At 44.8% G+C, this 25,311-nt stretch overlaps 1 pseudogene; it reads right to left on the bottom strand.

The window, feature by feature from the left end:
• The window catches only part of LOC115121450 (lysine-specific demethylase 6A-like), a 44,351-nt pseudogene that overhangs the window by 6,348 nt on the left and 12,692 nt on the right, over positions 1–25,311 (bottom strand).

The raw sequence follows: 25,311 nt of genomic DNA, 5'->3' as shown, positions 1-25,311 counted from the left end.
ATGCGGGGTAATGTTTTTACATCAAAATGGACAAGACATGGGGTATGGGACTGGAGGAGCCAGGTTCCACTGTGAACACACAGATTTGCCTTCTGGCATTCAGAAAATGGTTTCCACAATCTGTAGTTCAGAATAGTCAAGTTTGAGTAGCCCAGCAGCTCGGATCATAGGTCTCTCCAGCAGTGGGATTCAAAGTGGGTCTTCAGACCTCTCCCACCCAGTCCAATCAACTCTTAGCCCCTGAACACCCATTTTAGTTCTGAAAGGGTGGGAGCAAACATGGTGGTAACTCAACCTAGTCAACAAGAGGGCTAGATTAAACCATTCCCACTTTGCTGACACCTGTCCAAAGTCTTTCAGATCTCCAACAGGTGAAAAAAAAAAAAAGTGCCCGACCAGTGGTCAGTGAACTCAGGAGCATCCCCTCCCCTAACCATCTTAGCGGTAGGGAGCTAGGGGTTGATTTGGGACTGAACACCTCCCTCCCGAGTCTCTCCCCCTCTCCTCACCTGCAAGCATTTGATGCGTTGTGTGAGCACGGTGGCGTTGGAGCAGGCCTTGCTGCGCATGGCGTTGATGTAGCACTTTATGGCGTCATGCGGCTGGCTGCAGGACTCGTAGAGCGTTCCCAGGTCCATCCAGGCAGCCGCGTGGCCGTGGTCCAGCTGCACTGCACAGATGTACGCCTGCAGAGCATCCATGGGCTGATTCTGTTGCTGGTACAGAACACTAATGGAGAGAGGAAATTATTGAGGAGAGGGGGACAGGGAGAAAAAGGGATAGGGAGAGGGTTGAATATTGAAAAAGAGGCAGAGAAAGAGGGGTAGAGAGGTTAAATATTGAAAAGGGGGGGTAGCGAGGACAGAGCGGTGAGTGGTAGAGGGTTAAATACATAAAAAGAGTAGAGGACACAGTAGTAAGAGGTGGAAAGGGTTAAAGAGAGAGTGGAGTGGAAAGGGTGACAGACAGAATGACAAAGGAGGGAGAGATATGGGATGGTGAGAGGAGCGTGATAGCAGAGCAAAACAAAGACGGATCGAGAGAGAGAGAGAAGACGTACGGTCTAATGCGTACCCTATTGAACACCAAGTGTCTGCACTGGCTTCTGATTTGTCTATGGATTGCCTGTAGGAGACGAACGCATCCTGGACCTTGCCAATACTGGAGTAGCACCTGCCCAGGAAGTACCAGGACTGTCCCGAGTTGGGGTCTGCCTCCAGTGATTTCTGCAGACACTGGATGGCATAGCTGTCCTTGTTGGCTCGGTCTCCTAGCTGCTCCACCGTGTGGTGCATCCAGCCTAGTAGAGGGGGAGGGGAGAACACAGAACAATAGGTCAACCTTTCCATCACTAGCCATCATCTCATCCATCCATTTATTCAGTGCCAGACCCAGTCTTTCTTTCATCAGCTGTGTGTGGTCTTACCTAGCTGCTGCAGGGTAGTGGCCTTCACCTGTGCTGGGAGATTCTCTGTCTGCAGAAGGGTCTCGTACGCCTCCTTGGCAGCCCGGTATCTCTTCTGCAGAAAACGGGAGAACGAGAGCGAGGGAAGGAGAAAGAGAGGGAAAAAGGAGGGTGAGAATAACAAATGACGTGCCATATTTGACAGATTAAGCAGTGTCCCTAGCCTGCACAGAGACATTTTACTCCCAACAGACTGCTGGATGTAATGACTCTGCTGCAGCAACATCCTACTGACACAGCAGAACACTGACTGACCCACAGCTCTGCACTCCTGTGGTGCTACTGCAGTCAGTCAGCCAACATGGTTTGATTATTAAGAACTGCTGCTTAAGCCAAAGCAGTGTGAAAGACGAATCACACGGGCATACGAGAGATAGGGACTCCTGTTACCATGGCAACCACGCGGAACTGGCCGAGAGGGAAACCCATCCATTTTCTATGATGCGTGGTCATTTGATCACAACACAAGGCTCTCTCGGATCAATTAGCCTAGCTGATAAAACACTAGCTAGCATAGAATAGTTGTATAGTTAATATTTTAGGGTAAGTAACTTATTCTTGAACAGCGTTGTTGAATACTTACTGAAACGGAAAGCACGTAGCTACAGTACAAACACAATTCAATGAGATGAGAGGAAAAGGACAAGGCTTACCTGAATCTCATACAAATGGGCAATGTGGAACTGAACTGAGGAAGAGAAAGACAAAAAAAAAATACAAATTGTTGGCTACTTTGGAGAAAAATTCCAACATTCAGCATCAAAATTCTAGTCAAAATGGAACGACTCCAGTAAAACAGAAATTATTGCAGTTAATCCACTGTGTTGAACAGATGAGCTGCTAGGCTGTCTCCTCCGGTGGCAGCAGGTTGACTTGTCTGTAGAGCAGTACTGTGTATCTCTGAGCAGAGTGAATGAGCCCAACCAGACTGATACACAGAGGTGAGACTGCCCTTGATGTGCCCGTGTGTGTGAGAAAGAGCGAGAGGATGTGTGTGTGTAACAGAGATAGAAAGGACGCGTGTGAGAGAGAGAAAGTGTGTGTGTAACAGAGATAGAAAGGACGCGTGTGAGAGAGAGAAAGAGAGAGAGGATGTGTGTGTGTAACAGAGATAGAAAGGATGCGTGTGTGAGAGAGAAAGAGAAGGAGGATGTGTGTGTTTGTAACAGAGATAGAAAGGATGCGTGTGAGAGAGAAAGAGAGGGAGGATGTGTGTGTTTGTAACAGAGATAGAAAGAATGCGTGTGTGAGAGAGAAAGAGAAGGAGGATGTGTGTGTTTGTAACAGAGATAGAAAGAATGCGTGTGTGAGAGAGAAAGAGAGGGAGGATGTGTGTGTGTAACAGAGATAGAAAGAATGCGTGTGTGAGAGAGAAAGAGAGGGAGGATGTGTGTGTGTAACAGAGATAGAAAGGATGCGTGTGAGAGAGAGAGAGGGAGGATGTGTGTGTTTGTCCGTGTGCCTGATTGGAAACACTCCAGCGGGACGGGTATTGGGGGTCTCCTAGGTAACAGGTTCCAGGCGATAGGAGCCAGTAGAGGGGGAGAAAGCCGAATAAAATAACAATAATATCATGCAGTGTAATGTTTTCGGTATGCTAGATAAACCCTACCACGCCAACCTCCTTTCACTCTGATCATATACATTGTTACAGTTGTTGGGTTAGCTACAGTGCCTTCTGAAAGTATTCACACCCGTTGACTTTTTCCACATTTTGTTGCATTACAGCCCAAATTTAAAATAGATTAAATTGAGATGCGTTGTCACTGGCCTACATGGCAACAGGTAGCCTAGTGGTTAGAGCGTTGGACTAGGAACCGAAAGGTTGCAAGATCGAATCCCGAGCTGACAAGGTAAAAATCTGTCGTTCCGCCCCTGAACAAAGCAGTTAACCCACCGTTCCTAGGCCGTCATTGAAAATAAGAATTTGTTCTTAACTGACTTTCCTAGTTAAAAAGGTAAATAAAAAAATAAAAAAATCAGTTTCAACAAATTCATTTTAAAAATGGCACTTGATTTTTTTTGTCTGAAAAAAAAAAAAAGTCTCCCACCTTCATTTAACCAGGTAGGCTAGTTGAGAACAAGTTCTCATTTACAACTGCAAACTGGCCAAGATAAAGCATATCAGTGTGAACAGACAACACAGAGTTGTTATGAGGCAACTTAGCAATTAGGATTCGTTATCAGTAGGGATGCACGATATATCAGTGAACATATCGGAATCGGATGATATTAGCTAAAAATTTCAACGTCGGTATCAGCCCGATGTCTAGTTTAACACTGATGTGCAAAACCGGTGCCAACGCTGACGTGCATACCTATATAATGTAGGTACATGACGTAATGACGCCAAGTCAAATTTTGCACGACACACGCAACACAGCATTCCTAACCTAGCCCACAATGTCTGCTGTGTGGATCGAGCAATCAACAAGTCGAGCAGATTTGAAAGAGAAAGAATATTTCAGCGAGATAACTCAAGGTGAAATCTATTAACGCCAAGATAATGGAATTCATTGCCCAAAGCTAACGTTATAAGCAGCTAGCTAGCATGATCTGGCTTTTGAAACTCGACCAGATCGGTTTGTGTTGTGAAGCTAGCCACAATAACGATTAGGCACAATAGCGTAATTTGCAGTTTGCCTTCAAAATAAAAGTACCTCTTTGAAAGTGATGTTGAAGGTTAAAATGGGTGGAATCATGACATTTATAGTAGATAATGTTAAACAAGGTTGGAATGTGAAGCAATGAAATGCATTATCAGTCTACTCTACAGAACACAACTGTGAAGAGTTTACGCAAAAATTGGCGTTGTAGCTCATTGCAGGACTGTGACTGTGTGAAATCACCTCCCCAGTCAGCCTATTGTGTGTATTGACATTCATATTGCACTGTACAGCTTTACCTAAGAATTGGGGATCAATGAAATGGTGTATCAGTCTACTCAATACCAAAGATATTTTCCCCCAACATCATCCTCAGAGTTAGACTCCAAAACATCCACGCAGTATTGTTTTTCCTCTGGAATAGTGTTCAATACACATAAGTTGACTAAATGTGGCTCAATTCATAATTGTTTCAGAGTCCCGTAATAAGAGCTAAGATGCTAATGTTCTCTAGGTGTCACGGAGTAGACTGATACCCCATCTCATTGATCCACAATTCATAGGTAAGGCTGCACAGTGAAATAAGTATACCCTCAATGCAATTCTAAAGTATAATACATCCAGTGTGATTTAAAATAACATTCCAACCTCGTTTAGCATGATCTATTCAATTATGGCATAATTCCACTCTTTGTATTCATTTGCATCACTGTCAATGACATACTTCTAACCGCAAAGTCCACTATTGTGGCTAATCCTTATTGTGGCTAGCTTCACATAGATGCGTTCGACCACCATTAATCAAATAAGAACCGTCTTATAAATTAGGGTTATTTTAGATGACACCTAGATAATTAGTTAGCTAGCTAACTACAGCTACTGAAACAGATTTGGGGAAGAACATTGTTGGCATCCATGAGCTAGCTAGCTTTTCTACTTTTAAACTCAGACAAAACAGATGACTGTTTTAGGTCCCAAGAAACAAAGAGATCTTCTGTTGAATCTGACAATTAATCTTGATGGTTGTACAGTCGTCTCAAATAAAACTGAAGGACCTCGGCGTTACGCTGGACCCTGATTTTCTTTTGCGAACATATCAAGACTGTTTCAAGGACAGATTTTTTCCATCTACGTAACATTGCAAAAAATCTGACATTTTCTGTCCAAAAATGACGCAGAAAAATTCATCCATGCGCTTGTTACTTCTAGGTTAGACTACTGCAATGCTCTACTTTCCATCTACCCGGATAAAGCACTAAATAAACGTAGCTAAATACGGCTGCTAGAATCCTGACTAGAATAAAAAAAAATGTGTTCATATTACTCCAGTGTTAGCCTCCCTACACTGGCTTCCTGTTAAGGCAAGGGCTGATTTCAAGGTTTTACTGCTAACCTACAAAGCATTACATGGGCTTGCTCCTACCCGTCTTCCGATTTGGTCCTGCCGTACATACCTACACGTACGCTACGGTCACAAGACGCAGGCCTCCTTATTGTCCTTAGAATTTCTAAGCAAACATCTGGAGGCAGGGCTTTCTCCTATAGAGCTCCATTATTATGGAATGGTCTGCCTTCCTATATGAGAGACGCAGACCTGGTCTCAACCTTTAAGTCTTTATTTAAGACTCATTTCTTCAGTAGGTCCTATGATTGAGTGTAGTCTGGCCCAGGAGTGTGAAGGTGAACGGAAAGGCAACGAACCACCCTTGCCGTCTCTGCCTAGCTGGTTCCCCTCTCTCCACTGGTTCTCTCTTCCTCAAACCCTATTACAGGGGCTGAGTCACTGGCTTATTGGTGCTCTTCCATGCCGTCCCTAGGAGGGATGCGTCACTTGAGTGGGTTGAGTTACTGACGTGGTCTTCCTTCCTGCCTGCCTGCCTGCCTGGGTTGCTCCCCCCCCTCCCCCCCCCCTTGGGTTGTGCCGTGGCGGAGATCTTTGTGGGCTATACTCTGCCTTCTCTCAGGATGTTAAGTTGGTGGTTGAAGATATCCCTCTAGTGGTGTGGGGGCTGTGCTTTGGCAAAGTGGGTGGGGTTATATCCTGCCTGTTTGGCCCTGTCCGGGGGTATCATCGGATGGGGCCACCGTGTCTTCTGACCCCTCCTGTCTCAGCCTCCAGTATTTAGTGTCGGGGGGCTAGGGTCAATCTGTTAAATCTGGAGTATTTCTCCTGCCTTATCCGGTGTCCTGTGTGAATTTAAGTACGCTCTCTCTAATTCTCTCTTTCCTTCTCTCTCTCTCTCTGAGGATCTGAGCCCTAGGACCATGCCTCAGGACTACCTGGCATGATGACTTGTTGTCCCCAGTCCACCTGGCCGTGCTGCTGCTCCAGTTTCAAATGTTCTGCCTGCGGCTATGGAACCCTGACCTGTTCACTGTGATTACTATTATTTGACCATGCTGGTCATTTATGAACATTTGAACATCTTGGCCATGTTCTGTTATAATCTCCACCCGGCACAGCCAGAAGAGGACTGGCCACCCCTCATAGCCTGGTTCCTCTCTCGGTTTCTTCCTAGGTTTTGGCCTTTCTAGGGAGTTTTTCCTAGCCACCGTGCTTCTACACCTGCATTGCTTGCTGTTTGGGGTTTTAGACTGGGTTTATGTACAGCACTTTGTGACATCAGCTGACGTAAGAAGGGCTATATAAATCAATTCGATTTTTTTTATGACCAGCACCAGAGGTGCACGAGAGAACATTACCAGCATCATAACATACGTAGACAAAACATTGTGACATATGACATACGAGTGACAGTGTAATCAATGTGTAATAACCGAGTTAAATTATTTTGTGACGTGCAGTCATATTCAGGTCCTGATTAGTCAACAAGCTTATTTGACACATCAAATACTGTTAATCGACGTGTATTTTTTTTGACACGCAAAGACCCAAACGGCGTTCAATAGAAATCCTGGCTGAGAATGAAACAGCACATAAAGTGAAAGAAATTGGTTTTCATTATGTTTTACTGGTAATAGGGACTTATGTAAATGCCAACAAAATAACGTTTTGGTTGGTCATTGTGTATAACCTTTATTTAACCAGGCAAGTCAGTTAAGAACAAATTCTTATTTACAATGACGGCCTACCCCGGGCCAATTGTGCGCTGCCCTATGGGACTCCCAAACACGGCCGGATGTGATACAGTCTGGATTCGAACCAGGGGTTGTAGTGATGCCTCTTGCACTGAAATGCAGTGACTTAGACCGTGTGATTGGGAGTCCCATAGGGCGAAGCACAATTGGCCCAGCGTCATCCAGGCCGTCATCGTAAATAATTTGTTCTTACCCGACTTTCCTAGTTAAATAGAAAGGTTACACACACATACACCACACTGACCAAAAAGTTATTTTGTTGGCATTTACATATGTCCCCATTACCAGTAAAACAATCAAAACCTATTTCCCCTCACTTACTTGCTGTGCTGTTTCGTTGTTCAGTCGTTTCCTTCTCAACCAGGATTTCTATGGAACGCCGTTTGGGTCTTTGCATGTCAAATCACCAACCCTATTGGACAGGTCAAATCACCAACCCCATTGGACAGGTCAAATCACCAACCCCATTGGACAGGTCAAATCACCAACCCCATTGGACAGGTCAAATCACCAACCCTATTGGACAGGTCAAATCACCAACCCCATTGGACAGGTCAAATCACCAACCCTATTGGACAGGTCAAATCACCAACCCTATTTGACGCGTCAAATTACCTTGTTGACCAATCAGGACGTGAAAATGACTGCACGTCATACAATAATTTAACACGTTCATACATTTTTTTACGTAGTTATTACACCATCACTTGTATTTCATTTGTTTACATTTGATTCATCGATACGTATGCTATGATGCTGGTAAAGTTGTCTTGCGCACCTTCAGTGCTGGTCATAAAAAAAAGATAGCTAGCTCATGGATGCAAACAAAGTCCTTCCCCAAAACATAGCAAAACGACATTGTTTCAGTAGCTATATAGTTAGCTACCTGTCATCTAAAATAACCCTTACTTAAAAGACAGTTCTTATTTTATTAAATGGTGGTCAGGCCCATCTATGAAGCGAGCCACAATAAGTATTAGCCACAGTAGTGGACCTTGAGGAAAGCCTTGAAAATAAAAGTAGGGCATAATTATACTATTTGTATTCATTTGCATCACTGTCAGACCTCTATTTTGAAGGCAAACCGCAAATTCCACTATTGTGCCTAATCCTTATTGTAGCTAGCTTCACAACACATACCCCGGTCCGGTTGAGCCTCAAAAGCCAGCACTCCTGCGTGCTTAGGGACATTTTCCTGTTGGAAGGTGAACCTTCGCCCGTCTGAGGTCCTGAGCACGTTTTCGTCAAGGATCTATCTGTACTTTGCTCCGTTCATCTTTCCTTCAATCTTGACTACTCTCCCAGTCCCTGCCACTGAAAAACATCCCACAGGATGATGCTGCTTCACTGTATGGATGGTACCAGGTTTCCTCCAGACGTGACACTTGGCATTCAGTCCAAATAGTTCAATCTTGGTTTCATCAGACCAGATAATCTTGTTTCTCATGGTCAGAGTCCTTTAGGTGCCTTTTGGCAAACTCCAAGCGGACTGTCATCTGCCTTTTACTGAGGAGTGGCTTCCGTCTGGCCACTCTACCATAAAGGCCTTATTGGTGGAGTGCTGCAGAGATAGCCGTCCTTTTGGAAGGTTCTCCCATCTCCATAGAGGAACTCTTGAGCTCTGTCAGAGTGACCATCGGGTTCTTGGTCACCTCCCTGACCAATGCCCTTCTCCCCCGACTGCTTAGTTTAGCCGGGCAGCCAGCTCTAGGAAGTGTTTTGGTGGTTCCAAACTTCTTCCATTTAAGAATGGAGGCCACTGTCTTCTTGGGGACCTTCAATGCTGCAGAAATGTTTTGGTATCCTTCCCCAGATCTGTGCCTCAACACAATCCTGTCTCAGAGCTCTACGGACAATTCCTTCGACCTCACGGCTTGGTTTTTGCTCTAACATGCACTGTCAACTGTGGGACCTTAAATAGACAGGTGTGTGTCTTTCCAAATCATGTCCAATCAATTGAATTTACCCCAGGTGGACTCCAATCAAGTTGAGATGTTTCTGCAAGGATGATCAATGGAAAAATGATACACCTGAGCTCAATTTCGAGTCTCATAGCAAAGAGTCTGAATACTTATGTAAATAAGGTATTGAAGTTATTTTTATTTTTAATACATTTGCAAAAATGTTGCCAAACTTGTTTTCTCTTTGTCATTATTGGGTAGTGTGTGTAGATGAAGAATTTGTTTTATTTAATTCATTTTAGAATAAGGCTGTAACGTAACAAAATGTGGAAGTCAAGGGGTTTGAATACTTTCTGACTGTGTTTTTTATAGGCATTTATTTCTGTAGGCGCACACAGAATGCGTGTGTAGAGGAAGCGGTCGGTACGCAATTGAGTGAGAGACATGTAGGGGAAAGGGAATTTAGTGAGCAGAACTGTGATGCTTGGCTTGGTTTATTTTTGTGGTGTCCTGCAAATGCACATGTACAAATGGAACACTAGAGTCAAAGCAAATTAACGTGGTCTTCAAGACAAACATTTCACAATATAGTTCTGCAATATATATATATATATATATATATATATATTACAACAGTTTGAGTACTCCATTACGCATGCCCATCCCTACTCTCAATCAACATAGTTGGCCAATTTGTCCAGTACATCTCAGTAGTTAAATCTCAAATGAACATCAACATGCATATTTTAAAAAGTAAACTTGCATTACCGAATTGTCTTTATTCACACTACTTACTTTCAGCTTTGGACAAAGTGCAGGGGTTGGAGTCAATCAAAGCCAGCTGGAAATGCTGTCGACAGAACAGAATATCAAGGCATTAACATCCACTGAAGGACAAGAAATACACAGAAACAAAAGAACAATGCAAAGGGTAATTCCTGTACATGAATCCCCATGCACTGAGACACTCCTTTTCCCTGACTGTCAGACTCAGACACAAGGAAATCAATTCTTCAGCAAGCTGCCTCTCCCCCTGGTCACTTTCTGCACTGCAATTAGAGAGCAGGAGAGAACGAACAAGGGAGTGGGCAACTGATGAAGAGATTGCACACTGTGCAAGTCCTCTTTACAGTCCCCCATTGGTTTTGTTTGTTAGTCTCACTCAGATATAAACAATTGCAAACATTTCTCTCCGCCCCATGGCAAAATGAGTAGAACTGCATGAAATTAACTACTTTGTGCATAGGATCCCCCAAAAGGCCTGGCTGCATGTGTGGGTATGGATGTGGGTACACAGACCCACTGAGAACCCCATAATGAGTTCAGATTTTTGGTGGCCCATCCCTGATCAATAGAATAAGGTGCCAACCTATAAAAATAAAAAGATTCATTCTACACTAATGTTCCTCCCTGGATGTCCTGTGGGAAATGTTGTGGTGGCTCCACTAGTGGAGGAGAGAGGCAGGCAGAGTACCTTTAGGCTTGACTCGTAGTCTGTGTTGACCTTAAACATGAGGCCGAGTCGCAGGTGGATCTCCTTGGCTCGTGAGAAACTGGGGTCGATGTACAGCACCTCCTGGAAAGCTTTAATCGCCCTGGGGGAGGAGAAGAGATGGCGAGAGAGAGAGAATAAATATATTCCAAGTTAGAAATGGGAGACGCCACTCAGAGAAGATGAAGAGTCAGCACTGCAGTGTTGAACAGAGAACACAGCTCTCCAGAGGAGAGAATATCACGATTAAAACAGGAGCTCTTCCTGGTTTCTTCACGTGATTAAAACAGGAGCTCTTCCTGGTTTCTTCACAACATGATTAAAACAGGAGCTCTTCCTGGATTCTTCACAACATGATTAAAACAGGAGCTCTTCCTGGTTTCTTCACATGATTAAAACAGGAGCTCTTCCTGGTTTCTTCACAACATGATTAAAACAGGAGATATTCCTGGATTCTTCACAACATGATTAAAACAGGAGATCTTCCTGGATTCTTCACAACATGATTAAAACAGGAGATCTTCCTGGATTCTTCACAACATGATTAAAACAGGAGATCTTCCTGGATTCTTCACAACATGATTAAAACAGGAGATCTTCCTGGATTCTTCACAACATGATTAAAACAGGAGATCTTCCTGGATTCTTCACAACATGATTAAAACAGGAGATCTTCCTGGATTCTTCACAACATGATTAAAACTGGAGATCTTCCTGGTTTCTTCACAACATGATTAAAACTGGAGATCTTCAGGGATTCTTCACAACTGGCTCCCTATGCGCTACTGTTCACCAGGGCCTGTAGGGGTCATGGTCAAAACAAGTGCACTATAAAATTAAATAGGGTGCCATGTGGGATGCAACTGGTGACTGCGTCACCATGGCAACCATACACATTTATTTCCCATGCGCGCACGCACACACACACAGGTATAATACCTGTAACACCATCATAATCTAGTCCTCCATACTTAGGTAGTATAAGACAGCTACTCACCACTGAAAGGCGTTGTAATGGAAGTAGACCATGCCCAGGCCATATAGGAAGGCAGCATTCTGGAAGAGGCAGATGCACACAGAGCACCATTAAGACTAATTAGTTACAGGCCACACACACACGCGCCTACACAAAACAACGCTTTCAAAATGGCAGCAGCCCAGACATGTCTGCATAGGAGCCCTTCCAGAAACCCACTCTATAAAGCATCCATCTTAATCTGTTGTCATTAGTTATGGACCATTCATTTTAACCACAAGCAATAGAAGTCTTTCTTTGTGCAATGACTGGTTACAGCACTACAGATGCCTTTTGGGGATCGTCTCTGCTGGCCGACACTCAAATGGAATCACCATGTAGGCCTACCAAATGCTCACATCTCACCACAGATTTCTCGACTCAAAGAGAAAACGGCAGAGAATGAGTCTAATCTGAAAGCCACAACGTGCCTCCAGACAAACCCCTGAATCATAACCACACACACTTCCTGTGTCTGGTTGGTTGGCCGGTGCGATGTGAATGGGTTAACCTTGGCAGGTTGAGGATGAACATGAGCAGAATATAATCTGCAGTAGAAGTAGAATGGAGACATTACTACTATATGAGCTCCACAGATAAGAGCGTGAGTGTGTGAGTAAAGGTGTCCGCATGCTTCCCCATCAGAAACTGTTGGGAACAGTTTGTTCATATATTATAACGACGTGTTTGTTCATTGTGAGCTTTGGCAATGGTGTTTCAGCTATTCGTGCACGCTACATGTTTTTCCGTGGCAAGCTGAAGTCGAGCCAAAGTCTACGCCTCTTCGCCCATCTTTGGTCAATTGTAGGAATTCTTCAATTAAGTGTTTGTCATCAAGGATAGACGACTCATTTTCATGCACATTCCACTTGAGAAACACTGCACCAAACATCTTAGATGTAAATTACACGACTAAGATCTGACACAAACATCCAAATTAAATGAAAGAACTTGAGTTAGTTTAACTCTGACTATTTTGAGGAAGTGTATACTGGCTACTGCGTCTAAAGAGGGACAGAGCTATTGTCGCCTTATCTATTTTTTCCAAGCGAAGGTCTTTTAAGGGAGTTTGTGAGCACATTTGTTCAGTTTGAATAGGCTCCAGCCGAAACCAAAGCATGCGGAAGCTTTCAGAGTGTGTGTCCGTCAGTAGTATTTTCTCACCTTCCAGTAGTCGGACTGTAAGCTGTAGTACCTCTGGTATGCTGATAATGCTGTGAAAGAAGAGGAATATTAAATACCAGACATACCAAAAGGTTAACACCAACTAACTTTGCTATAAGACCAGCTTTGTTTTCAGCAATGCCAAGTTGGGGTCAACTGCATCTAACTGAAATCAAATTTAATTCAGTTTTTAACCCAGGTGGGGGGGACAAGGAAAAAATAACAAATAAAGGGAGGTAAATCGAGTGTGACAGAAACCATGTTACCATACTGTTTTTATGCACAATTCAATTAAATTTTTATAAATATGGATAGATAACTTGTTCTTTCAACACGGTGGGATCTTTTTGCGTCTCTAAAATTAATTATGCGAGAAATGCTGGTGGAAATGCCTTTATGCACAAATACTGATTTGGACACGAGAAACCATGCAGTTTATTAGGCTACAGATGAAATAACCCACTGGGCACACACTGGTTGACTCAACGTTGTTTCCACATCATTTCAATGAAACGACATTGAACCAATGTGGAATAGACATCTGTGCCTAGTGGGAACTCCAGATGAACTTCACATCGTGCTGAAAGTGCACAGTGATCTTCATGTTCCGTTACAATACATTTCAAGGGGATTGATCGATGCTTGACTGCCGTTTTGACAAATATTCTCACAATAATCTCATCGGGTAGACTAGCCCACTCTGTCTGCCAGCTGTTGGCTGGAGCCCATGTGCCAAGACCAGAGTAGACACGGGTGTTGCACGCTATACTGAAACCTCTGGACTTTTTCCAATACTACAACATGAAAAATGGTTCGGGACTATCATTTTGTTACCGTTGGTACTTCTGTCAAATGTGTCTCACGGTTCAACAGTCTATCAGTGCAGCCAATGTCCACCTTATTAAAGTGTGAAAGCACCCTGGCTGCTCCACTTGACTTTAGGCTGCACTGGGAGTCTGGAGGGCATCATGTTAGCTCCCCGCTGATGCTGCACAGAAGTTAACACACTTGAATAATGCCACACGGCATGTAGAAATGTTGACTTAATGTTCGCAAAACAATGTCCATACAGGGGGGGAGGGAGCGAGCGAGCGAGAGCGCAAGAGGGGCGTCAACTCACCTTTAGCGTACTCCTCCAGGAGGAGGTTGAAGTGGCCTAGCTGGCAGAATAACTCTGGCTCCACTTTTCCTTCAGCCTTCAAGATGAGAGAATCATAGGAACGAACGGCCTGGGGACAAATACAGCAAGACGAAACTCAGCATGAACACAGACAGCAGTGTCTCTTACCAGGAAGTCTCACATGGGATGCGTCATAAACGGCCCCTCTATTCCCTACATAGCGCACTAATTTTGACCGGAGCCTCTTATGCCCTGGTCAAAGGTAGTGCACTATATAGGGGATAGAGTGCCACTTTTCAATCAGTTATCAATGTCCATATAAAAACGGGAGCGATGGTATGGATTTCCGTTCATTGTGTGTGTTGGGCCATGCTTTGATTTGGACTTCTTCCACTGGAAAATAAAAAGCACCGCGAGATGCGCATCACTCACAGGGATGGCTCTGCCTGAAGCCTAATCACACATTAAACACACCCACTCCTGGAGGACTACTGCTGAACTCTAGAAACCCATAAACAGTGTTACCTTGCACTCTGAGTAACAGCTCTCTGAGGACATGGCTTCTGAAACAGAGCACAATCACTAAATATACACAAACAGCAACTAAGAAATGCACCAGAACATTCCTTCAGCTAGAGAGCAACTTCCGGGTTGGAGCGAGCGGTCGCATCTGCACTCGGTCCGCAGGTAGTATTACATTTCATTACATTTCATTATAGTACAACGGTTTGATTTGTCTAATCTTAGCAATTTTTCTTCTTAGCTAGCTACATAGCCGTCTTTGTATCATAGATAATTGCGTAATTATCGTATTTCGTCATCCTAACGCAGTCTACACCGCCCTGCAGCTAGCTAGCTAGTCCACCGTCTACCGATTAGCAGCACAACTTACACTCAACTGAACGACTTGATTAGTGTAGTGTTAGCTAGCTACATAGTTGTCTTTGCTGTCTTCGTATCCAAGATAATTGTGTAGTTTAGAGTGTGTAGTTTTAGAGTGATTATCTTAATTTACCGAGGTTAGCTAGCCAGCTATTCGTCGTCCTTAACGTAACAGAACTTCCGCACTCAACAATCCGGTCGCATTTCGCTTCGCTCCACAGGTAGTATCACATTTTTCATTTCATTACAGTACAACGGCTTGATTTGTTTGATCGTAGCTAGCTACATAGCTAGCTCCATAGCCGTCTTTGTATCAAAGATAATTGTGTAGTCTTGAGCGATTTCCTAGGTTAGCTAGCCAGCTATTGTCGTTCTTTTAACGCAACGTAACGTAAATCAACACTGCTAGCTAGCCAGCTAGCCCGAATAGCAGCACAGTAGCACAGTAGAAACCATTACACTCAACGGAACGACTTGATTAGTGTAGTGTCAACAACGCAGACACTGCCAGCTAGCCTACATAGTCAACAACGCAGCCTCTGCCAGCTAGCCTACTTCAGCAGTACTGTATCATTTTAATCATTTTAGTCAATAAGATTCTTGCTACGTAAGCTTAACTTTCTGAACACTCGAGACGTGTAGTCCACTTGTCATTCCAATCTCCTTTGCATTAGCGTAGCCTCTTGTGTAGCCTGTCAACTATGTGTCTGTCTATCCCTGTTCTCTCCTCTCTGCACAGACCATACAAACGCTCCACACCGCGTGGCCACCCTAATCTGGTGGTCCCAGCGCGCACGACCCACGTGGAGTTCCAGGTCTCCGGTAGCCTCTGGAACTGCCGATCTGCGGCCAACAAGGCAGAGTTCATCTCAGCCTATGCCTCCCTCCAGTCCCTCGACTTCTTGGCACTGACGGAAACATGGATCACCACAGACAACACTGCTACTCCTACTGCTCTCTCTTCGTCTGCCCACGTGTTCTCGCACACCCGAGAGCTTCTGGTCAGCGGGGTGGTGGCACCGGGATCCTCATCTCTCCCAAGTGGTCATTCTCTCTTTCTCCCCTTACCCATCTGTCTATCGCCTCCTTTGAATTCCATGCTGTCACAGTTACCAGCCCTTTCAAGCTTAACATCCTTATCATTTATCGCCCTCCAGGTTCCCTCGGAGAGTTCATCAATGAGTTTGATGCCTTGATAAGCTCCTTTCCTGAGGACGGCTCACCTCTCACAGTTCTGGGCGACTTTAACCTCCCCACGTCTACCTTTGACTCATTCCTCTCTGCCTCCTTCTTTCCACTCCTCTCCTCTTTTGACCTCACCCTCTCACCTTCCCCCCTACTCACAAGGCAGGAAATACGCTCGACCTCATCTTTACTAGATGCTGTTCTTCCACTAACCTCATTGCAACTCCCCTCCAAGTCTCCGACCACTACCTTGTATCCTTCTCCCTCTCGCTCTCATCCAACACTTCCCACACTGCCCCTACTCGGATGGTATCGCGCCCCGTCCCAACCTTCGCTCTCTCTCCCCCGCTTCTCTCTCCTCTTCCATCCTATCATCTCTTCCCTCTGCTCAAACCTTCAACCTATCTCCTGATTCTGCCTCCTCAACCCTCCTCTCCTCCCTTTCTGCATCCTTTGACTCTCTATGTCCCCTATCCTCCAGGCCGGCTCGGTCCTCCCCTCCCGCTCCGTGGCTCAACGACTCATTGCGAGCTCACAGAACAGGGCTCCGGGCAGCCGAGCGGAAATGGAGGAAAACTCGCCTCCCTGCGGACCTGACATCCTTTCACTCCCTCCTCTCTACATTTTTCCTCTTCTCTCTCTGCTGCTAAAGCCACTTTCTACCACTCTAAATTCCAAGCATCTGCCTCTAACCCTAGGAAGCTCTTGCAACCTTCTCCTCCCTCCTGAATCCTCCTCCCCCTCCTCCCTCTCTGCAGATGACTTCGTCAACCATTTTGAAAAGAAGGTCGACGACATCCGATCCTCGTTTGCTAAGTCAAACGACACCGCTGGTTCTGCTCACTGCCCTACCCTGTGCTCTGACCTCTTTCTCCCCCTCTCTCCAGATGAAATCTCGCGTCTTGTGACGGCCGGCCGCCCAACAACCTGCCCGCTTGACCCTATCCTCCTCTCTTCTCCAGACCATTTCCGGAGACCTTCTCCCTTACCTCACCTCGCTCATCAACTCATCCCTGACCGCTGGCTACGTCCCTTCCGTCTTCAAGAGAGCGAGAGTTGCACCCCTTCTGAAAAACCTACACTCGATCCCTCCGATGTCAACAACTACAGACCAGTATCCCTTCTTTCTTTTCTCTCCAAAACTCTTGAACGTGCCGTCCTTGGCCAGCTCTCCCGCTATCTCTCTCAGAATGACCTTCTTGATCCAAATCAGTCAGGTTTCAAGACTAGTCATTCAACTGAGACTGCTCTTCTCTGTATCACGGAGGCGCTCGCACTGCTAAAGCTAACTCTCTCTCCTCTGCTCTCATCCTTCTAGACCTATCGGCTGCCTTCGATACTGTGAACCATCAGATCCTCCTCTCCACCCTCTCCGAGTTGGGCATCTCCGGCGCAGCCACGCTTGGATTGCGTCCTACCTGACAGGTCGCTCCTACCAGGTGGCGTGGCGAGAATCCGTCTCCACACCACGTGCTCTCACCACTGGTGTCCCCCAGGGCTCTGTTCTAGGCCCTCTCCTATTCTCGCTATACACCAAGTCACTTGGCTCTGTCATAACCTCACATGGTCTCTCCTATCATTGCTATGCAGACGACACACAATTAATCTTCTCCTTTCCCCCTTCTGATGATCAGGTGGCGAATCGCATCTCTGCATGTCTGGCAGACATATCAGTGTGGATGACGGATCACCACCTCAAGCTGAACCTCGGCAAGACGGAGCTGCTCTTCCTCCCGGGGAAGGACTGCCCGTTCCATGATCTCGCCATCACGGTTGACAACTCCATCGTGTCCTCCTCCCAGAGCGCTAAGAACCTTGGCGTGATCCTGGACAACACCCTGTCGTTCTCAACTAACATCAAGGCGGTGGCCCGTTCCTGTAGGTTCATGCTCTACAACATCCGCAGAGTACGACCCTGCCTCACACAGGAAGCGGCGCAGGTCCTAATCCAGGCACTCGTCATCTCCCGTCTGGATTACTGCAACTCGCTGTTGGCTGGGCTCCCTGCCTGTGCCATTAAACCCCTACAACTCATCCAGAACGCAGCAGCCCGTCTGGTGTTCAACCTTCCCAAGTTCTCTCACGTCACCCCCCGCTCCTCCGCTCTCTCCACTGGCTTCCAGTTGAAGCTCGCATCCGCTACAAGACCATGGTGCTTGCCTACGGAGCTGTGAGGGGAACGGCACCTCAGTACCTCCAGGCTCTGATCAGGCCCTACACCCAAACAAGGGCACTGCGTTCATCCACCTCTGGCCTGCTCGCCTCCCTACCACTGAGGAAGTACAGTTCCCGCTCAACCCAGTCAAAACTGTTCGCTGCTCTGGCCCCCAATGGTGGAACAAACGCCCTCACGACGCCAGGACAGCGGAGTCAATCACCACCTTCCGGAGACACCTGAAACCCCACCTCTTTAAGGAATACCTAGGATAGGATAAAGTAATCCCTCTCACCCCCCTTAAAAGATTTAGATGCACTACTGTTCCACTGGATGTCATAAGGTGAATGCACCAATTTGTAAGTCGCTCTGGATAAGAGCGTCTGCTAAATGACTTAAATGTCATGTAAATGTAGTCTGTCACACACACCTGCAGAAGACACACAGTTGAAGTCGGAAGTTTACATACACTTAGGTTTGAGTCATTAAAACTTGTTTTTCAACCACTCCACAAATGTCTTGTTAACAAACAAAGTTTTGGCAAGTTGGGTAGGACATCTACTTTATGCATGACACAAGTAATGTTTCCAACGATTGTTTACAGACAGATTGTTTCACTTATAACTCACTGTATCACAATTCCAGTGGGTCAGAAGCTTACATACACTGCTTACATACACTAAGTTGACTGTGCCTTTAAACTGCTCGAAAAACCCCATAAAATGATGTCCTGGCTTTAGAAGCTTCTGATAGGCTAATTGACATAATTTGAGTCAATTGGAAGCGTACCTGTGGATGTATTTCAAGTCTTACCTTCAAACTCAGTGCCTCTTTGCTTGACATCATGGGAAAATCAAAAGAAATCAGCCAAGACCTCAGAAAAAAATTGTAGACCTCCATAAGTCTGGTTCATCCAAACGGCTAAAAAGGTACCACGTTCACCTGTACAAACAATACTACGCAAGTATAAACACCATGGGACCATGCAGCAGTCATACCGCTCAGGAAGGAGACGCGTTCTGTCTCCCAGAGATTAACGTGTTTTGGTGCGAAAAGTGCAAATCAATCCCAGAACAGCAGCAAAGGACCCTGTGAAGATGCTAAAGGAAACCGGTACAAAAGTATCTATATCCACAGTAAAACGAGTCCTATATTGACATAACCTGAAAGGCCGCTCTGCAAAGCCACTGCTCCAAAACCTCCATAAAAAAGCCAGACTACGGATCGCAACGGCACATGGGGACAAAGATCGTACTTTTTGGAGAAATGTCTTCTGGTCTGATGAAACAAAAATAGAACTGTTTGGCCATAATGACCATCATGTTTGGAAGAAAAAGGGAGAGGCTTGCAAGCCAAAGAACACCATCCCAACCTTGAAGCATGGAGGTGAGGGCATCATGTTGTGGGGTGCTTTGCTGCATGAGGGACTGATGCACATCAAAATAGATTGCATCATGAGGACGGAAAATTGTGTGGATATATTGAAGCAACATCTCAAGACATCAGTCAGGAAGTTAAAGCTTGGTCACAAATGGTTCTTCCAAATGGACAATGACCCCAAGCATACTTCCAAAGTTGTGGCAAAATGGCTTAATTGGGATAGGGGTCAGCATTTTCACTTTTGGATGAATAGCGTGCCCAGAGTGAACTGCCGCCTACTCTGTCCCAGATGCTAATATATGCATATTATTATTAGCATTGGATAGAAAACACTATGAAGTTTCTAAAACTGTTTGAATGATGTCTGTGAGTATAACAGAACTTATATGGCAGGCGAAAACCTGAGAAAAATCCAACCAGGAAGTGGGAAATCTGAGGTTTGTAATTTTTCAAAGCTTGGCCTACCGAATACACAGTGTCTATGGGGTTAAGTTGCACTTCCTAAGACTTCCACTAGATGTCAACAGTCTTTAGAAACTTGTTTCAGGCTTCTGCTATAAAGGAGGGGGGAATGGGAGCTGAATGAGTCATGGGTCTGGCAGAGTGTCTCAGGCTCGTGACGTGCGGTCCCGACAGAGTTAGCTCTCGTTCCAGTGCATTTCTACAGATGATTTATGTTAAATACATCCTAAAGATTGATTCCATACATCGTTTGACATGTTTATACGACCTGTGCCGGAACGTTTTGAGTTTTTGTCTGGACGTAGTGCTCGCGCCTCATGAAGATGGATTACTGGGCTGAACACGATAACAAGAGGCTATTTGGACATAAATGGACTTTATGGAACAAATCAGTCATTTATTGTCGAACTGGGATTCCTGGGAGTGCATTCTGATGATCATCAAAGGTAAGTGAATATTTATAATGTTATTTCTAACTTCTGTTGACTCCAACATGGCGGATATTTCTTTGGCTGGATTGGGCTCTGAGCGCCGTATTCAGATTATGCTTTTTCCATACTTTAAAAAATCTGACACAGCAGTTGAATTAAGGAGAAGTTGCTCTTTAATTCTGTGAATAACACTTGTATCTTTTGTCAATGTTTATGAGCATTTCTGCAAAATCACCAGATGTTTTGGAATCAAAACATTACTGCACATAACGCGCCAATGTAAACAGATTTTTGGATATAAATATGCACATTATCGAACAAAACATGTATGTGTTGTGTAACATGATGTCCTATGAGTGTCATCTGATGAAGATTAAAAGGTTAGTGATTAATTTTATCTATATTTCTGCTTTTTGTGACTCCTATCTTTGGCTGGAAAAATGTATGTTTTTTTTACTTGGCTCTGACCTAACATAATCATATGTTGTGTTTTTGCTGTAAAGCCTTTTTGAAATCGGACACGATGGGTAGATTAACAAGAAGTTTCTTTCATTTGCTGTATTGGACTTGTTAATGTGTGAAAGTTACATATTTCTAAAAATATTTTTGAATTCGCACGCTGCCTTTTCAGCGGAATGTTGTTGATGGGTTCCGCTAGCGGAACGCCTGCCTAGAAAGGTTATGGACAACAAAGTCAATGTATTGGAGGGCCCTCACAAAGCCCTGACCTCAATCTTATAGAACATTTGTGGGCAGAACTGAGAAAGCACGTGCGAGCAAGGAGGCCTACAAACCTGACTGAGTTACACCAGCTCTGTCAGGAAGAATGGGCCAAAATTCACCCAACTTATTGTGGGAAGCTTATAAAAGGCTACCCGACACATTTGACCCAAGTGAAACAATTTAAAAGGCAATGCTACCAATTACTAATTGAGCGTATGTAAACTTCTAACCCACTAGGAATGTGATGAAAGAAATAAAAGCAGAAATAGATCACTACTATTATTCTGACATTTCAAATTCTTAAAATAAAGTGGCCTAAAACAGGGAATTTTTACTAGGATTAAATGTCATGAATTGTGAAAAACTGAGTTTACATACACCTTAGCCAAATACATTTAAACGTCCGACTTCAACAGTAAGTGCATATTAGCCACAAACACTCACAAGTGGAATGACTCTTGCCTAAGAGATCTGCTTAACCTTTTTCATGTTTAATTCACTGTTGCAAATTCTGGTGTCATTTACAGTTAGGCCCTATATCTGGGTGGCTCTTAGATCAGTCATTCACCAAGCGAGCGAGAGAGAGAGAAGAAAAAAAAGTATGTTTGAATAAAACCGATTCAAAACTGTTTGCAGATCGAGCACTTAAAGAATGTAGATAATGACCAGCCAATGATTAACTCGATGACAGCATTAGGTATTTGTCTCTGAAACGTGTGTGTTTGAGGAGGGTGAGGTGGATAAAACGTCCACATGTCACTCAACTGGACTACCAAGTTCAGGGGAGCTTGTGCTATGACAGTGAACCAATAACACTAGTGAGTGACGAGATTCACGTATGCCCTTGGCCTACTCAATATTCATCAACGTTGAGAGATAGTGGGCAATACTGAGGTGTTAGATCACTCAGAAGGCAAGGAATGGGCTGGGCAAGAACAGAACCTAACGTGGGTATACTATCTGTGTACGGCCACTAACTCCATTACAAAAGGAATTCCCTTTGTGGGACCAATCATTTGGTTACATCCTGTGTGTTACGCAGACCAGAGAGACGTGCGTAAATGTCTGTTGTACTGCATATGGCAAAACAAAAAGGGTTACGTTCCAGAACCTAAAATGAACCCCGCCAAATGCAGGTAGATTTTGGCAAGATGTCTATTTCACCAGCCACATTGGCGGGTGGTCAGGGCTCTACAGTACAAGCATTTCACTCGCATTTGCGAATAAAAATGTAGTTCAAAGTCAAGTATGAGCACATTTATAGATACAATAAATGCTGTAGTTGCTGTGGTCAGTGTCATTTTGTGCCATAGCTGGTAGCTAATCACACACACAGTGAAAATGTATTTACCCCTTTCTAAAAGGGCTCTACTTTTCCATCAAAATAAGTTTCATTAGCTGTCTGGGTGGCTGGTCTCAGACGATCCCACAGGTCAAGAGGAGCCGGAGGAGGAGGTCCTGGGCTGGTCTGCGGTTGTGAGGCCGGTTGGACGTACTGCCAAATTCTCTAAAACAACATTGGAGGCAGCTTATGTTAGAGAGATGAACATTAAATTCTCTGACAACAGCACTGGCGGACATTCCTGCATTCAGCATGCCAATTGCAGATATCTGTGGCATTGGGTTGACAAAACCCCAAATTTTAGAATGGCCTTTTATTGTCCCCAGCACAGGTTGCACCTGATCATGCAGTTTAAATCAGCTTCTTGATATGCCACACCTGTCATGCTCACTAACAGTGATGGAAATAAATTTGTCCACAAAATGAGAGAAAGCTTGTGTGTATTTAAGTTCACCTTACATGTTGCGTTTATATTTTGTTCAGTGTGTGCATATGTAGCCTGAACAATGAAAATAGCCTCAGACCTTTATTCTTCTCCACCAAACTTTACAGTTGGCACTATGCAGTCGGGCAATATGCGTTCTCCTGGCATCCGCCAAACCCAGATTTGTCCTGTCGGACTGCCAGATGGTGAAGCGTGATTCATCACTCCAGAGAACGCGTCTCCACTGCTGCAGTGTCCAATGGTGGCGAGTTTTCCACCACTCCAGCCAATGCTTGGCATTGTGAGCTTAGGCTTGTGTACGGCTGCTCATCCACGGAAACCCATTTCCTCAAGCTCCCAACAGGCATTTATTGTGTTGACGTTGCTTCCAGAGGCAGTTTGGAACTCGGTAGTGAGTGTTGCAACCGATGACAGACGATGAGCTTGTTTGGCCTACCACTTCGCAGCTGAGCGGTTGATGCTCCTAGACGTTTCTACTTCAGAATAACAGCACTTTGTTGACCGGGGCAGCTCTAGCAGGGCACAAATTTGACGAACTGACTTCTTGGAAAGGTGGCATCCTATGAAGGTGCCACATTGAAAGTCACTGAGCTTTTTCAGTAAGGATATTCTACTGCCAATGTTTATCTATGGAGATCGCATGGCTGTGTGCTCTATTTTACACCTGTCAGCAACAGGTGTGGCTGAAATAGCCAAATCCACTCATTTGAAGGGGTGTCCACATACAGTACCTGTCAAAAGTTGGGAAACACACTCATTCCAGGGGTTCTTTATTTTTAATATTTTCTAGATTGTAGAATAATAGTGAAGACAACAAATCTATTAAATAACACATATGGAATCATGTAGTAACCAAAAAGCGAGAAATGTAAGTATATTTTATATTTCAGATTCTTCAAAGTAGCCACTCTTTGCCTTGATGACAGCTTTGCACACTCTTGGTATTCTCTCAACCAGCTTCATGAGGTAGTCACCTTGAATGCATTTCAATTAACAGGTGTGCCTTGTTAAATGTTCATTTGTGGAATTTGTTAACTTCTTAATGCGTAAAGAGCCAAATCAGTTGTGTTGTGACAAGGTAGGGGTGGTATACAGAAGATAGCCCTATTTGGTAAAAAAAGACCAAACCCATATTATGGCAAGAACAGCTCAAATCAAATTTTATTTGTCACATACACATGGTTAGCAGATGTTAATGCGAGTGTAGCGAAATGCTTGTGCTTCTAGTTCTGACAATGCAGTCATTACCAACGAGTAATCTAACCTAACAATTCCACAACAACTACCTTATACACACACAAGTGTAAAGGGATGAAGAATATGTACATAAAAATATATGAATGAGTGATGGTACAGAACGGTATAGGCAAGATGCAGTGCAGTAGATGGTTTCGAGTACAGTATATACACTGCTCAAAAAAATAAAGGGAACACTAAAATAACATCCTAGATCTGAATTAAATATTCTTAAATACTTATTCTTTACATAGTTGAATGTGCGGACAACAAAATCACACAAAAATGATCAATGGAAATCAAATTTATCAACCCATGGAGGTCTGGATTTGGAGTGAAACTCAACATTAAAAGTGGAAAACCACACTACAGGCTGATCCAACTTTTATGTAATGTCCTTAAAACAAGTCAAAATGAGGCTCCGTAGTGTGTGTGGCCTCCACGTGCCTGTATGACCTTCCTACAACTCCTGGACATGCTCCTGATGAGGTGGTGGATGGTCTCCTGAGGGATCTCCTCCCAGACCTGGACTAAAGCATCCGCCAACTCCTGGACAGTCTGTGGTGCAACGTGGCGTTGGTGGATGGAGCGAGACATGATGTCCCAGATGTGCTCAATTGGAGTCAGGTCTGGGGAACGGGCGGGCCAGTCCATAGCATCAATGCCTTCCTCTTGCAGGAACTGCTGACACACTCCAGCCACATGACGTCTAGCATTAGGAGGAACCCAGGGCCAACCGCACCAGCATATGGTCTCACAAGGGGTCTGAGGATCTCATCGCGGTACCTAATGGCAGTCAGGCTACCTCTGGCGAGCACATGGAGGGCTGTGCGGCCCCCCAAAGAAATGCCACCCCACACCATGACTGACCCACCGCCAAACCGGTCATGCTGGAGGATGTTGCAGGCAGCAGAACGTTCTCCACGGCGTCTCCAGACTGTCACGTCTGTCACGTGCTCAGTGTGAACCTGCTTTCATCTGTGAAGAGCACAGGGCACCAGTGGCGAATTTGCCAATCTTGGTGTTCTCTGGCAAATGCCAAACGTCCTGCACGGTGTTGGGCTGTAAGCACAACCCCCACCTGTGGACGTCGGGCCCTCATACCACCCTCACGGAGTCATACCACCCTCATGGAGTTTCTGACCATTTGAGCAGACACATGCACATTTGTGGCCTGCTGGAGGTCATTTTGAAGGGCTCTGGCAGTG

This window comes from Oncorhynchus nerka, unplaced genomic scaffold (genome assembly GCF_034236695.1).
Source record: "Oncorhynchus nerka isolate Pitt River unplaced genomic scaffold, Oner_Uvic_2.0 unplaced_scaffold_1614, whole genome shotgun sequence".
Classification (NCBI taxonomy): domain Eukaryota; kingdom Metazoa; phylum Chordata; class Actinopteri; order Salmoniformes; family Salmonidae; genus Oncorhynchus; species Oncorhynchus nerka.
The sequence above is the reverse complement of the archived record's forward strand: the minus strand, read 5'-3'. Positions and strand labels throughout refer to the sequence as shown.